The 13,377-nt window shown below is 48.5% G+C and overlaps 1 long non-coding RNA gene across 1 annotated transcript; it reads right to left on the bottom strand.

Annotated features, from left to right (window-relative positions):
* Positions 1-899: 899 nt before the first annotated feature.
* On the bottom strand, positions 900-3,565 carry LOC129380756 (uncharacterized). The gene is made up of 2 exons (XR_008608928.2): positions 1,979-3,565; positions 900-1,216 (listed from the first exon to the last, which is right to left on the bottom strand). It is a non-coding gene; the product is annotated as an uncharacterized lncRNA (long non-coding RNA).
* Positions 3,566-13,377: the final 9,812 nt, after the last annotated feature.

Below are 13,377 nucleotides of genomic sequence, written 5' to 3'. Positions count from 1 at the left end.
CTTTTGGTCGGTGTCCGTCGTTTTATTGCTTCATGTTTCATCCCGACCAGACGGGCTTCCGTCGAACCCTCGATTTCAAATAACTTCACGTATCAATTCTATGGACACCGGCAATTCGGTGTACATTTATATTTGACAACCACCCAAACAGAGACGAGAAGGATGAATTAAGGTAGGAACACACATTAACGCTGACTCAACTGGAAGTTTATTTGTGACGACAAAGATTTTAAACACATTGGCCAACTTTACCAAGAAAAAGCCAAGGATGCGCAGCAGAAACAGCCCGGCACAACAAAAAAGGGGCGAAAGACACGTCCTGTAGAGTAAACCCAGGCAGCACACCAGCAATGGCCCAACCATGGCCCAATGCTGGCAGAAATTGGTACCAATATTGGACCAACGTTGGCATATTGGCAAAGTGCAACCCAATCCAATGCTGGCCCAGCGTTAAAGCCAAGATTGGACCAATGTTATGCCAATGCAGCAGCCATTGTGATGCCAGCGTAGGACCAGCGTTAAAGCCAAGATTGGACCAATGTTATGCCAATGCAGCAGCCATCGTGCTACCAGCGTAGGACGAGCGTTAAAGCCAAGATTGGACCAATGTTATGCCAATGCAGCAGCGCTTGTGCTGCCAGCGTAGGGCCAGTGTTGAGCCATATCGTTGCCATTATTAATGCCAGCTTTGAGCCAATGCCCTTTGCATGACGAATATTTTAGATACGCTGGCTCTAGATCACGTAGCCATTCTTACCGCAAACCTTTCGCTAGAGGCATTTTTTATAGCAATTGTCCCCATTCCGTGTTCCTCAATAGTAGCTAGGAAAGCTCGACAAAAAGATGTCAAGAAGCAGAAGTCATCTATATTTGCAAATAATAATGAAAGGATACTGAAATTGACTTTTATGACAGTTTATTTGCGAATAAATGTTCACAAACAGGCATTTTCCGTGGACCTGGATGGGTGACGCTCGGTTATCTTCAAACAGTTTATTTACAGGCACTGCCCTCAGGACAGGAATTGGGCAAGGTGCCGAGGACGGTAGGCTGGCCAGGGGTTTCAGGGCAGGGAGCTGACGTCGGTAGGCAGATAGGTCAGTGCTTGGATGACGGCGGGCTGATCAAGCCCCCGAGGACCACGATAACGCGGTGGTTTCGTTGAAACTGCTACCATTTCCCATAGCCACTTCACCATTACTTGGAGATGTTTGCACTGTAAAATAAAAAGAAACATTAACAGAGATGTTGGTATAACAAATGTATGTGGCAGTGTTTTCATTTGAAAAATCGCCATACCGCAACAATATTATGAGTCTGAGCAGAGAGGTCGAAGGGGTGTATCAAGAAACTTTCTTGCAAGATTTGTCAGCTAACACTTTTTAATATATCGACATATATGGCATATTTCGTAGGTGTAACAGAATATTTAGAACAAACATAAAATGCGCAGGATCCGTCCGCCTTGTTTACACCCCACACCTAGTCAGCGTAGCACTTTATAATTAAGAAATTGCAGCAAAACCTGCTACAGCACAAAAAGCCTAGTTTCAGACTGTCTAGGCAGAATGCGGTCTTCGCGCGAAATTTTTTATGTGGAAACCGAGAAGTTCCTTCAGGAAACACTAGCAAAAGAGGCATTTATTATACGAAAAGAAAGAAATAGTGCCGCCTGGAAATGATGCTTGACCTAGAACAGTGAGAAGAAGCGCGGTTCCTCGGTATCACTAGCTAGCAGGATCAGGCCGCGCGCATGGCTTGATAAAATCATAGTCCTGGAGTTTTGGGTGAACTTCACAGAGATTTACACGTGTTATACTCCGGGCACTATTCAAAGGCTGCGAATAAAAAAGAGCTATGTAATTACAGGCACTCTACATTAGCCAGGGCTGTTTCAGTAATATATATACCGCCTGATATTGATTGGGTGATATTGCTCCCTATAAAACTTATACATGCGCAAAACAAATGCACTCACCATTGTAAGATCCACGCTTCTGTGTATCCGAGTTCATCCCACATCGAAGACGGTGGCCACGAGCGCCGACTTTTTTTCTGGTTGTTGTTGCGCCTATATTAATTCTAACACTCACGAAAACTCGTGGCCACTTTGCTGTGTATTTCAAGATGCAGGCTTCTCAGTAGGAATGACGACCGCAAGCGAGCGTTTTTCACGATAGGAGTGCGCTGACAAACACGGACAAGACGGCAAGCACTCAGGCGGTGTTGCACCCAGTCGGCGTGCTAGCGATGCATAGAAGGAAAGAGTGAAAGGAAAGGGTGAATGAAGAAAACGGTGTAAACGCCACTTTCCCCTGCTGGACCTAGCCCGACCGCGTTCCTTCGGCGGCAGCGACGGAGGGAGACAAGGAGGACAATAGTGACCCCACTGCTTTTCCCCGTATTCCGAGAGCAGCCAATTCGACACAGCAGCTTATAGCTGCCTGAGTGCTTGGCTGATAGCTTTGACCAGGCTCACGTGGGTGTGTGGAGGAGAGGCGAGTGGGGGCTGAAGGACGAAAAGTTAAGCGGAAAAAAAAAAATCCGGAATGCGCCGTGCCAACTACAGGCAAAGACAAGAGGAAAAGCCAAAACGTGCAATAAATTTTTTTTTTTTTTCTGTCAGGGGCATTCATACAAGGAGCTTACTAAACATGCACGAAACAACAAATATATTGGAATAGGATCATGATGATTATGTCACCGCAACATGCCATGCATGCTAAACAAACAAGCAAAAGTTTCACTAATACATATGCGCTCCATCTCGATGCAATATAAAACGGTTCCATCAACTCTGTGGCACTGTAATTATCGATTCCCCTCGGAATCCTGATCATCCAAAGCCGCGGAGCGTACATGCAAAATATACAATGCGCAGACAAATTCGCAATACCGTTGCTTCTTATGGAAAGCTCATGTTCCCAAGCACGATCAATAAAGCAGCGGATAATTTTATGCGACTTCCCCTGCTTGCTACGTGGTGCACTGGCTTTTCTCTTTAGGGGGCGCATTTCGCTGAACGCGAAGTACAAAAGTGGCGGTGTACCATGCATGGAGTTGACACGGGAGAGCATATTTCTGGTTCCTGCGCAGTGTGCCTGTGATCAGTGCATTAGTTTTCAAAACACGTTGTTCAATATCAGCAAGTCGTAGAGCACTAAAAACCGACAAGGGGAAAATTGGCTTATTACGGGCCAATGTCCTCCAAAGAAAGCCAACTATTAACCCATATTGGCAAATCCGTTCGAAAGTCGGTCCAATAATTCCCGCCTTGTTGAACGGCAGTGCCAATATTGTTTACTGACTGTGTAATGTGGGCCAACATTGGATCTCTATCAGAATGGCACAGCCAATATTGTTTACTGACTGTGTATTGTGGGCCAACGTTGGATCTCTATCAGAATGGCACAGCCAATATTCGCGCTACGCTGTTAACCTTAGGCCATCATTGGGCCAGGATTCAGAATGGCACTGCCAATATTGGAACCACGCTGTTAATCTTGGGCCGTCATTGGGCCAGGAAGTGCCAATATGTTTCCAACGTTGGCCCGACCTGACGTGCCGCCTGGGAACATGTGCGTCAAAAACTAACAAAAAACACATGACAACTGAAAGGTTTGTCTTGTAAGTGATATTAACGACAAATAATGCAGCAACTCTTTCCCACTAAGGGTCACAGAAATCTTGCTTATGAATTTTTTTTCGTGATCAATAAATAATGCTTCCATAAGTCCTTTTGTGTTCTGGTCTTTGTGATGAAACAATCGTTCTTTCTGCCCTATACCGCAACACCAGAGGAGTTCGAGAAGCAATATTTATTGATCACAAACGAAACAAATGCATAACCAAGTTATCTGTTGCCCTTAGTGGGAAAGAGTTGCAGTTCTCCAAAGAGTATTTCTCGTTGGGTAGCATCACTTACCGTACAAATATTTCGCTTTGTCGAAAGATTTGTCCGAAAGTTCTCGTTTTTCACGCTCGTTTATTCTACATGAGATGACGTTTTCATATTTTTTCTTGTCGCACGTGGCTGTTTCTGCCACGCACGCACGGCTTTTTACATTTGTCAAGTTGACCAGTATATTTAATACCCCACCCCTGTCTTCAAAAATAAACTTTCAGTTGAGCTTGCGCTCGTGTGTGCTCCTACCTATTTCGTCGTCCCTCGTCCGCCTCTGTTCGCGCTGCTGTTTCCAGTACGCACGTATCCCATGATTAGGCTGGTAAACATTCTCACAAGTAAAAGGAAATACATCCCCTCAAAAGGTAGCCCATCCTTTACTACTAAAAGCCAGAGCAAATCGAAAGTAAGCCTTCACAGCGTCCATGCGGCAGCTAGTACACCACAGAGCAGCACAAAAAATAGTTGAAAATCCCACTTGATGGAGAGTGGCAACAGAGATGCGAGCTTCCTACTGAATCAGCCACATATCAACGGGTGTCTCTTGCACGATGCCAAGCTGATCTTGACGTAGAACACTTTAGCACCTGGGCATTTGCTGCATGCGTAACCTGTGAGAAGGGAATGCGGACAGAAAATGAGATTACGCGGATTAAGAATCTGCCACACACTGCACATAACTACGCACGAAATAGAAGTACACGCTATACTGGCAAGTAAAAATTTGCGACTCTTTACGAGTGCCGTCGAGAAAAGGAAGAAATGGGTTGCTGCACTAAATGTTAGCTAAAACACGCACATCGATGTTTCACAGCGGGGAAAAATATTCCCGGCTCTCTCGCAGAATCAAAGACGACGCGACAGCGCATAGCCGATACCAAGCAGATATCGAATCTTTGGGTAGAAGTCCAGCAGCAGGAATGACCGAAAGATACGCCGAGAGCGATGCGAGCGTGAGCGTGCCTGTACGAGTGAGAACATGTACCGCTTCTTTGAAGCTAGCCGCTCCGGCGTGGCTCTGATCATCCCACGCGATTTGTGTGCAGAACGTCGCGTACACGCCCTTGCGCGTTTTGAGCGGTAGCGTCTGCGCAGTGAGCTAGCTTCATGCACGCGTCATTCTTCACCGCGCAAACGGTGCTCGAGGCGACAACGCGCCGAGTGACGCTCCTTTCGCTTCTGCAAGCAACGCACATTCGGATCGGTCGAGCTCAAAGAGGCAGCAGAGAACGGTGGCATGTTTCGGTTATCGCCTATTAAAATTGTACAGTACGCCTTCAAAGGCAACGCACCGCGCTAGATAAAGATGGTTACTGCGGTAGTTTTGGCGGTGATAGGCGATAAGGCGAGCCTGTCGGAGGTTGTCTTCTTTGCCGACGTCGTCACTACACCTCTGTTCATTTGCGCTGTGTATCCGTGTACAGTTACCGCGCGGGAGGTGCGCCTTAATGGTTGGCCGTTCTCCGCAAATCCCAAAGAGGCGAAATATATTTTGCTGTGCGCCGCATCATTAGCCGCAACCTAAATCGAGGCGCGCTTAACCGCTACGGCACAAAAGGTGATCACACTAACCGTATGGTATACGATGAGCCACTACGGATTAAAAAAAAATTATTCTGATGTCCAACGTTCCAAACCAACGATCTGATTATGAGACAGGTCGTAGTTCGGGACTCCGCATTAATTTTGACTTCCTGGAAATTTTTACGCTCATACAATGCACAATGCACGAGCGTTTTTGCATTCCGCTCCTTTGGAAAGCGGCCGCTGCAGGGATCGTATCCACGACCTCGAGCCCCAAATTGCCACGGCGGCCGCCATAGTTACGAAATGCGTAAGCGTGAAGTGCAACACCGCCTTCCGGTACGAGTGTGGTACAAGCGTAGCACAGCTGCACACCTGCTGCCCAATTATTTGTCGCGGTTCTCCTGAGCTCGTAGTGCCTGCCTAAATACCTTGAAAGGCAGCGCGCCTCTCACGTATCGGAACGCGATAACAAGCGCTAAGACGGCCCACGTGAGCCCCTATGAAAGATGGCGTGGCCACTGTACAAAATTTTCACTGCGCAGAGAAGCTGATCCTTATGTTCCAATTGTGTTCTCTCACACAAATTAAGGAAACGTTATAAGACAGGAACAAATGAAGCAATGCAATTTTACGCACGTGGGGCGCCGCTGCCTCTTCGCCTACCATTGTTTCAAACGAAGTGACGGCGGCAGCGAGCGTTAGTATAGCGCGCTTTCCATCCGGGGCATGCGGTATGCCCGAAGAAAGTGAACGGTGTGCTTAACATCTCACGCTTGTCAATGTCAAAATAGAAAAAAAGGCTACGTGCTCATGAAAACGAGATTACTTACCTATGTGCAGAAGTTCGGCTGCGACTGTTTCGGGGTGCCTTCTCTCCAACAGGCATCATGACCTCTGCCGCGCAACTCCTCAAAACAGCCAGGCTCGCGCATCAGTCGAAGACTAGTAGCTGGGTCAGCCAACGACTTCAACGGATAAACGTCCCACTTATCATCGTTAAAGCATTTCACTAAAATGTGCGTCATGATGTCCGAACAGAAAAAAGAAATACTTTCATCAAAAAGCGCGAAGCGTGAACCACCGCACAACTGCGACAATGGAGGAAGGAAACTGATGGGAGGCCCTACCCCCTCCGCGCGCTAGGAGAAAAGTGTGGAGGAAATGACGTAGTAGTTTCTCCTTTTTTTTTTTGCTGATCTTTTATTTCTTTGCTGTAGCGGCCACGCCTTTCGGGCCACAATGGCGGCTTTCTTTTGGTTCTGTGTGCTCACACGTGTCGCTCCGTAGGTTTCGTACCCTGGCAAAGGCACCGTGCGGGCAAGTTTGCGTTGGTCTCCGTGTTTTGTTGCGCTGCGTTATCTGGACCGTGCTCTACCGGATGTTGCTGTGGACAGGTGGGACCGGAGGAACTAAACTTCGTGAAATGAACGCGCATGGCAACGCTGTACGCAATGTACCGCGCCACGGCAATAGCAACGGACGAAGGAATATCCGCGGGAAATTTTGCCCTCTTTGGGGGAATCATGCTAACGTGTCATCGCAAGCCGAAACCCATGCGTTTCAGAATATGTACAACGAACGCCTTACAGGTCAGTGATTCCTGCTTTTGACAGCGCATATCGTGCATTTGCGGCACGTAGAACGTACGTTGTCAATGCATAGTTGGTGTTCAGTTACAACTTGCTTTTGTGCATATTAAAACACATGTTGCTTAACTGTTGCTTGTTCCTCACAGTACTCGCGACAGCACGAAGTCTTTTAAGCAGAGCGCGTTCGAGGTTCATGAACACCTGCACAGGTGTATCTCAATACACGCGCTGATATAGAGCGTTAAGCAGAATATGTGCATTTTGCTGTCCTGGGCACAGTGCGCCGGCCAGCCGACGCTTCATCCTGGAAGATGGGAAAGAAGCGGCCGCTTTGACTTAAGGAACAAATCCTCCCTACCGCAGGCGTATCTTATCTGTGCGCGCGAGAAGCACAGGGAAGTGAAGGTTAGCGGATGCGCTGCAAGAGTCGCCAAGGCTCCACAGAACGTACGCCTGCGAACACGTAGGCCGGTACGTTCTACGCGCGTACTGTTCTGCACCGTGCGCCGGCTATCGCAAAACTTTCGTTACGTGATCCTTCACTTACCGTGGTAAGAAGGCACCTCAGGCCGCAGTCAATGAGTCTAAACGCGAAGTCAGAAATGACGTGCCGCCTCCTCGCCAGCGCGCTGTCGTAGTGATGCGCGGCCACCCGAAGTTTGTTCGATAAAGCACGACGATTCCTCAAGCGAGATTGTGTTTGTGCTCATAAACTCCAAATGGATCGCAAATGGGTCGGTGTGTCGTACGTGTCTCCAGCTAGTGCGTTCTTGCAGTGCAGTGAGAATGCGTACATTTTTTGGTATCGCCAGACGTCTAGCTCGCAAGACCGACTGAGAGCCCGAGGAAGCCCAAGCAGAGATAAGGAAGTAGAAGGCAGAGATAAAGGTGACCTTTTTTTTAAAAAAAAGACACGCAAGAACTGGGCTGCGGCCGGCACCTGCGGTTGGTGAGAACAGTTTAGTTGGCTGGCCTTGTAAGGCATGTTTATTTTCAGAAAAGCCGGTAAAAGCAGCTGATTCGACCTCGCGGCCCAATTTGCGAAATTCATTATGAACTTCTTTCAACATGATTTCGACAACGGTAATGCAATGAGACACCGCGATTGTTCAGTATTGCTGCGGAGCGCGCCCGTCCGAGCAGCCCGGTTGCGCGCAGCGCGGCGTGGTTTCGCGAGAAAGGTAAACAAGAGAGGAGAGCTGGCCCGATAGGCGGAGCAACGCCATGAACAACGCCAACTTCCGGCTTCACTTTCGCTTCGCAAAGAGTGACGTCAGGGCCCTCCTTAGTTTTCTTCCTCCATGACAACCAAGTAACTGAGTCCGGAAGCCGTTGACAGCTTCACTATCGTAGTGAGTTATAAAAACCTTTCAAACACAAGATAACCGCACTGAAAAACTGCTAATTAATTAGTAATAATTTTTTATCTACTAACCTTCATACATTTTTCAGTGCAACCTAATTTGTAGCGTAAACAACAAATACTACGACCAAAAAATACGACTACGAAACTAGCGGTAACCATGTGTAGTGTTGCAAAAGTGTGCGCAAAACTAAGTTACAACGGTTACAACCGCGTGCACGCACACGCACGCACGCACACACACACGCACACACACACACGCACACACACACACACACACACACACACACACACACACACACGCACACACACACACGCACACACACACACACACACACACACACACACACACACACACACACACACACACACGAACGCTACCTTGACGTTTGTAGCGCTACCTAGAAATAAAAATTATTACTAATTTCGTTATTTTTACAAAAGTAACGGTACTAAAATAGTTTATAGCGCCTTTGCAGACGACGAGGTGACAAGTAAAGTATGATAAGAGTCCGTTACCTGTATTTCTTTCATTTCCCTTTGGTTTTCTTCTTTTTAACTGAACATACGAGACCTGCAGGCTTGGGAGACGAGAGGACGACAGTTCGGCGAGGCTCAAATAAATCGCATGCTTCTTGCAAGGCGAGAGTCGGGAGCAGCCGCAGATACAGCGATTAGCGGTGATACTGTTACGACTGTTGCTGAATCCGAAGCTCTTTGACGTCAATGGTTATAGCGGCTGCGCGCTGCGATCTCAAAGAGCGTTCGTTGTTTGATCTCTAGTACCACGGCCGTTGGATAAAAAAGCTATGTTTGCTTTCCGGACGGAGGGTGCGTCGCAGGAAATTCGAAGACCTCTCTCGTGTATGTTTGCAGCGTGTGCGCGCTTGCATCCTACGGTTCCCATAGCGCGTCCGATGCTCGAAGGTAGCGTCGTCGCGTGTCGGCGCCTGTCTTATCGCCGGCCGCGCTGCTGCCGTGCCTACTTTTGGGGAACTCCACATGCGCATAGTCACCGTGTTTGCAAGTGAATTTCACATTCTTCTGCTCCCGAAACGTGCTCATTTTTGATCGTACCAATGGCTATGTCATCTAGTGTATGTTAAAACGACGATGGCATTTGTACACCGGCGAAGAAATGTTAAATCGTTATGAACTTGGGCGGTCATGAAGCTAGTTTAACGTTGCAATTTTTACGTAGCGAAAACGGCTATGAAAGTGGGGCGGTCCCAGAGATAGGCGCTTCGAAGCACCAGCACGAGGAAGTGGCACGCGGCCGCGGAGGAAGACACATAGCCTCCTATATTTAAAAAAAAATATAGGAGGCTGTGGAAGACATTTAGGAGGTGAAACTCCCGTCAGCGTGAGCGAGCGCGGGCGACCAGATAAGGTCACAGTTGTATGCGCCGACGGGGCCGTATGCAGTGGCGGCGCCATGCGGCGCGTCGTAGAAGCCGCAGCGAAAAAAAAAAAATGCAGCGCCCGGGCAGGCGGCTTTGGCGCGCTCTCCGTAAAGCCCCTCAATCTCCCAAAGTAGCGCCATTCGCTTCCCTCCTCCTCCGCTCGGCGCGGCCTCGACGGTGGCGCCGCCGGTGGTGGGCCTGCCGTAGCAGACGACGGCTAACACGCTACGGGAGGAAATCCGCAGAAAAGTTCGTTCGAGCCCTGCGGAGCAGTTTTTTCAATCGAGATCTTTCTTCGTCAGTCGGTAACTGGCCTTTAGAATTTCGTGTTGGAATTGCGGAAGAAATAGAGAAAAGGACCATTATTCAAGGCGTATTTAAGGCGTAGCGCGCGACGTTCAGAGTTCGTGTTGCTGAAACACGACGCAAGCATGCGGTGTACTCAAACACGCGCGTAATTAGTAAAGTTTCAGGTGTTGACAGCGTGAAAGTATGTGTACGTGGTTTCGTAGGTTCATTTATGTACCTGCAGGATACTTTTGTTCGGCCGGCGCGTGAGAGATTGCTGACCGCTCACAGCCGGAATGGCTGTGTTCGGTCAGCAATGCCTGGCAACAGGGCCGTTTTTTTTCATTGCGGGGTGCTTTGGTAATCGTGACGATATATTTTTTTTTACAAGTACTGCTCCAGGAGGGCACATGTAATGGCTAACGGAGGCCTCTGAAGAGCACGTGACATTACAATAATGCAGGCGTCGCAGGGAGTGTTCGCATACAAAATTGGCTGTCCGCGAGCTTATTCCCCCTTGGCATGCACAGGCTTCGGCGAGCCCCATCCAGCCTTGGTTCCAGCTTTGGTGTTCCCGTTGCCGCTTTGGTGCCCTGGAGGCGCTGTCAGTAATACGAAATAATGACAAGGTGTTACAACTAGTAAATAAAATTTACTGAAGAAATACAATCGCGCCGAGGCGCCAACTTCTAAAGCAGCGCTAGCGCACCCGCGCGAGTATTATGAAACGCCAACGAGGAATTTAACGGCCCACGGATGACTCTACGATCAACGTGCACATTAAACATCCCCAGGCGAGCTAGATAAAGTTATCCGTAGCCATCCACTACGACCTCCATCCTAGCTTTAGTCGCTTCTTAACGTTAAAAACGTTAATCACCACAAACCCAATCAATACATGCGGGCGTACATTCGAAGCTAAAAGACTGCATCGTAAGTCATATTGAGCCTTGCAAAAGCGTCGAGAATGTGCCAACTTCTGGTGGAGCTCAAAACACACCCTGAATAAAGTCGCTTTTATGTCACAGGCCAGCTGCAGATGCGTGCATTTCAGTGCAAGACGAAACTACATGAAACAAAGAGAGCACATTCAAAAAAAGAAGAAGTCATACAACGCGCTGAAAACCACGCAGAGCATGAACACACACTTTTTCGAAGCGGAAGGCGTGAACTAGGCTCGAAATAAGAGGTTGTGAGTAGCCGTGGCCCTTACTTCACTAAGCCGTGCGTTCTTTGCCACTTCCTCGAAGTCAGCCCGCCCGATCCTGTGAATCCACACTTCTTTTTGCGTTGCGCCCGCCGGACGGTAGAGCAAAAAGCTTTTTGCCCTCGCTGTGTCTGTTGCGGCAACCGAAGGCGTAGCAGCATGGCATCGCAATTAAGTTCTCGGCCCCTAAACATTCTTTTACGCTAATGCACTCCGTCAGTCCGCCTGCCGTACTTTCGTCACGCAGGCCCAACAATGGAGGTCGGCGCGCGCTGAAAGAAAAATATATACATAAGCGCGGCGCCTGCTCCGCGCTGGAAAGAAAAAATATACAAAAGCGCGGCGCCTGCTTCCACGTGACACAGATTGGCCAATGGGGGAGCGGAGGAGGCTGGGGCGACAGGAAGCGTGGAGGAGGAGGCGCCAGGGTGAGCGGGGTGACGGAAAGATCTAAGAATGGCGCTACTTTTGAAAAATTGAGGGGTTTTAGCTCTCCGGCCACTTCCTCCGTGCCCTCAATCCGCCTCTTTCATTTTCCTGTGCTGCCCTCTGCCGCACGCCACTGAAAACGTTTTGAAAGGGTCCCGAGGCTTTCGCCGGTTGATTTGTGTGCCTGCGCCCACGTTGAGTACGCGTCGATTGTGCGTTTCGTGGATCGCGAATCATTATTAATGGCTTCTTCGCGACAGCATGTCGTTCCTGAAGCCATGTCTCACTCAATGACTACTGGGTGAGCAGGCCTGAGTGCGCTGTTCTGCAAATAGTGCTGCCGATAAAGGCACGCTGAGTTCCGTTTGGCGGCACGGCTGCCTTGGAATTTGTCACTGATTTCTGCACTTGGACATCACTTTTTGTATTCTTGTATTCTTGTATTCTTGTATTTGTATTTGTATTCTTTTATTCACATTATTTAGACGTTTCGCATATTCAAAAAGTCTTCTAGCGCAGCCTTCTGCGTCGGACTTATTAAAGCGGTGCACGTGTTTACATCTACAGCTGCAGGTCGTTGTTATCGTGAAATATTGTGGAAAAGGTCCATCGCTGATATGAAATAGTGTCAAAATGTAGCAAAACATGCATATCTGCGCATATGTGTTTTGTTGTTACATCCTGAGACGAGTCAATACGAGCGGCCGAACCACTTAAACAACGCCAAATGTGATCCAGATACATATATTACGGGCTGTTAACTCATTGTCGCTTTTCTTTAACTCCATCATACTTACAATTTTAGCGTGACATAGAGCATTATTAGAGAAAACTGTGCTCGCATAAGTGCTCATTTGTAGGCCATGTTGTTCTCTCACGAAAACGCGCGGATTCCATCACTCACACGGCGTTGGTATAAATAAGCGAGCCAGTTGTTTATGATGCTGTATACCGAATACACCGTCTCTTGTTTGCCGATTGACGCAGAGGCAAACAGTGCATCTCTGAAATCGAGAAACACGTCGGCAAAGCAACACGTACAGGCCCACCCATATAAGTAGCGAATGCGGCCGACAGTCTACAGGCACGGTGACGTACAGACGTTGGCACAGCGCTGTCTCGCTGCTTATCGCTTATTGTGTACGCGCCGTGCGAAGTGAAGTGTAGCTGAGTTCAAATCGCTAAGGCCAGAATTGGATTGGATTATGGGGTTTTACGTGCCAAAACCACTTTCTGATTATGAGGCACGCCGTAGTGGAGGACTCCGGAAATTTTGACCACCTGGGGTTCTTTAACGTGCACCTAAATCTAAGTACATGGGTGTTTTCGCAGAAGGCCAGAATTGAACTATAAAAGCAGTTTTGTTCGACCTAACTGCTTACATTTCATTTCAGGTCCGCCGGTAGCGAGTGCACGAACTCGACGGCGCCAGATTAATCTTCGCTGAACAGGATCGACATTGGCTCAAACTTCGTGGGCACGGCTTGAGAGGGTTAAAGCTCGTGCATTTCAACTTGGTAGGCGTGCTCGACTCATTTTGAGCACGACTATATATATATACAAGCGAAGGCTATATACAAGCGAAGACGTTGTCGCTATTGTGTTGTCGGTTCGACGGCCGATCGCGCGGGGTTCAGTCGAACGATGGTCGGCACGCTGATTTTGCC

This window comes from Dermacentor andersoni, chromosome 1, assembly GCF_023375885.2.
Source record: "Dermacentor andersoni chromosome 1, qqDerAnde1_hic_scaffold, whole genome shotgun sequence".
Taxonomy (NCBI): domain Eukaryota; kingdom Metazoa; phylum Arthropoda; class Arachnida; order Ixodida; family Ixodidae; genus Dermacentor; species Dermacentor andersoni.
Note: the sequence above shows the minus strand (reverse complement) of the source record. Positions and strands in the feature narration are given on the sequence as shown.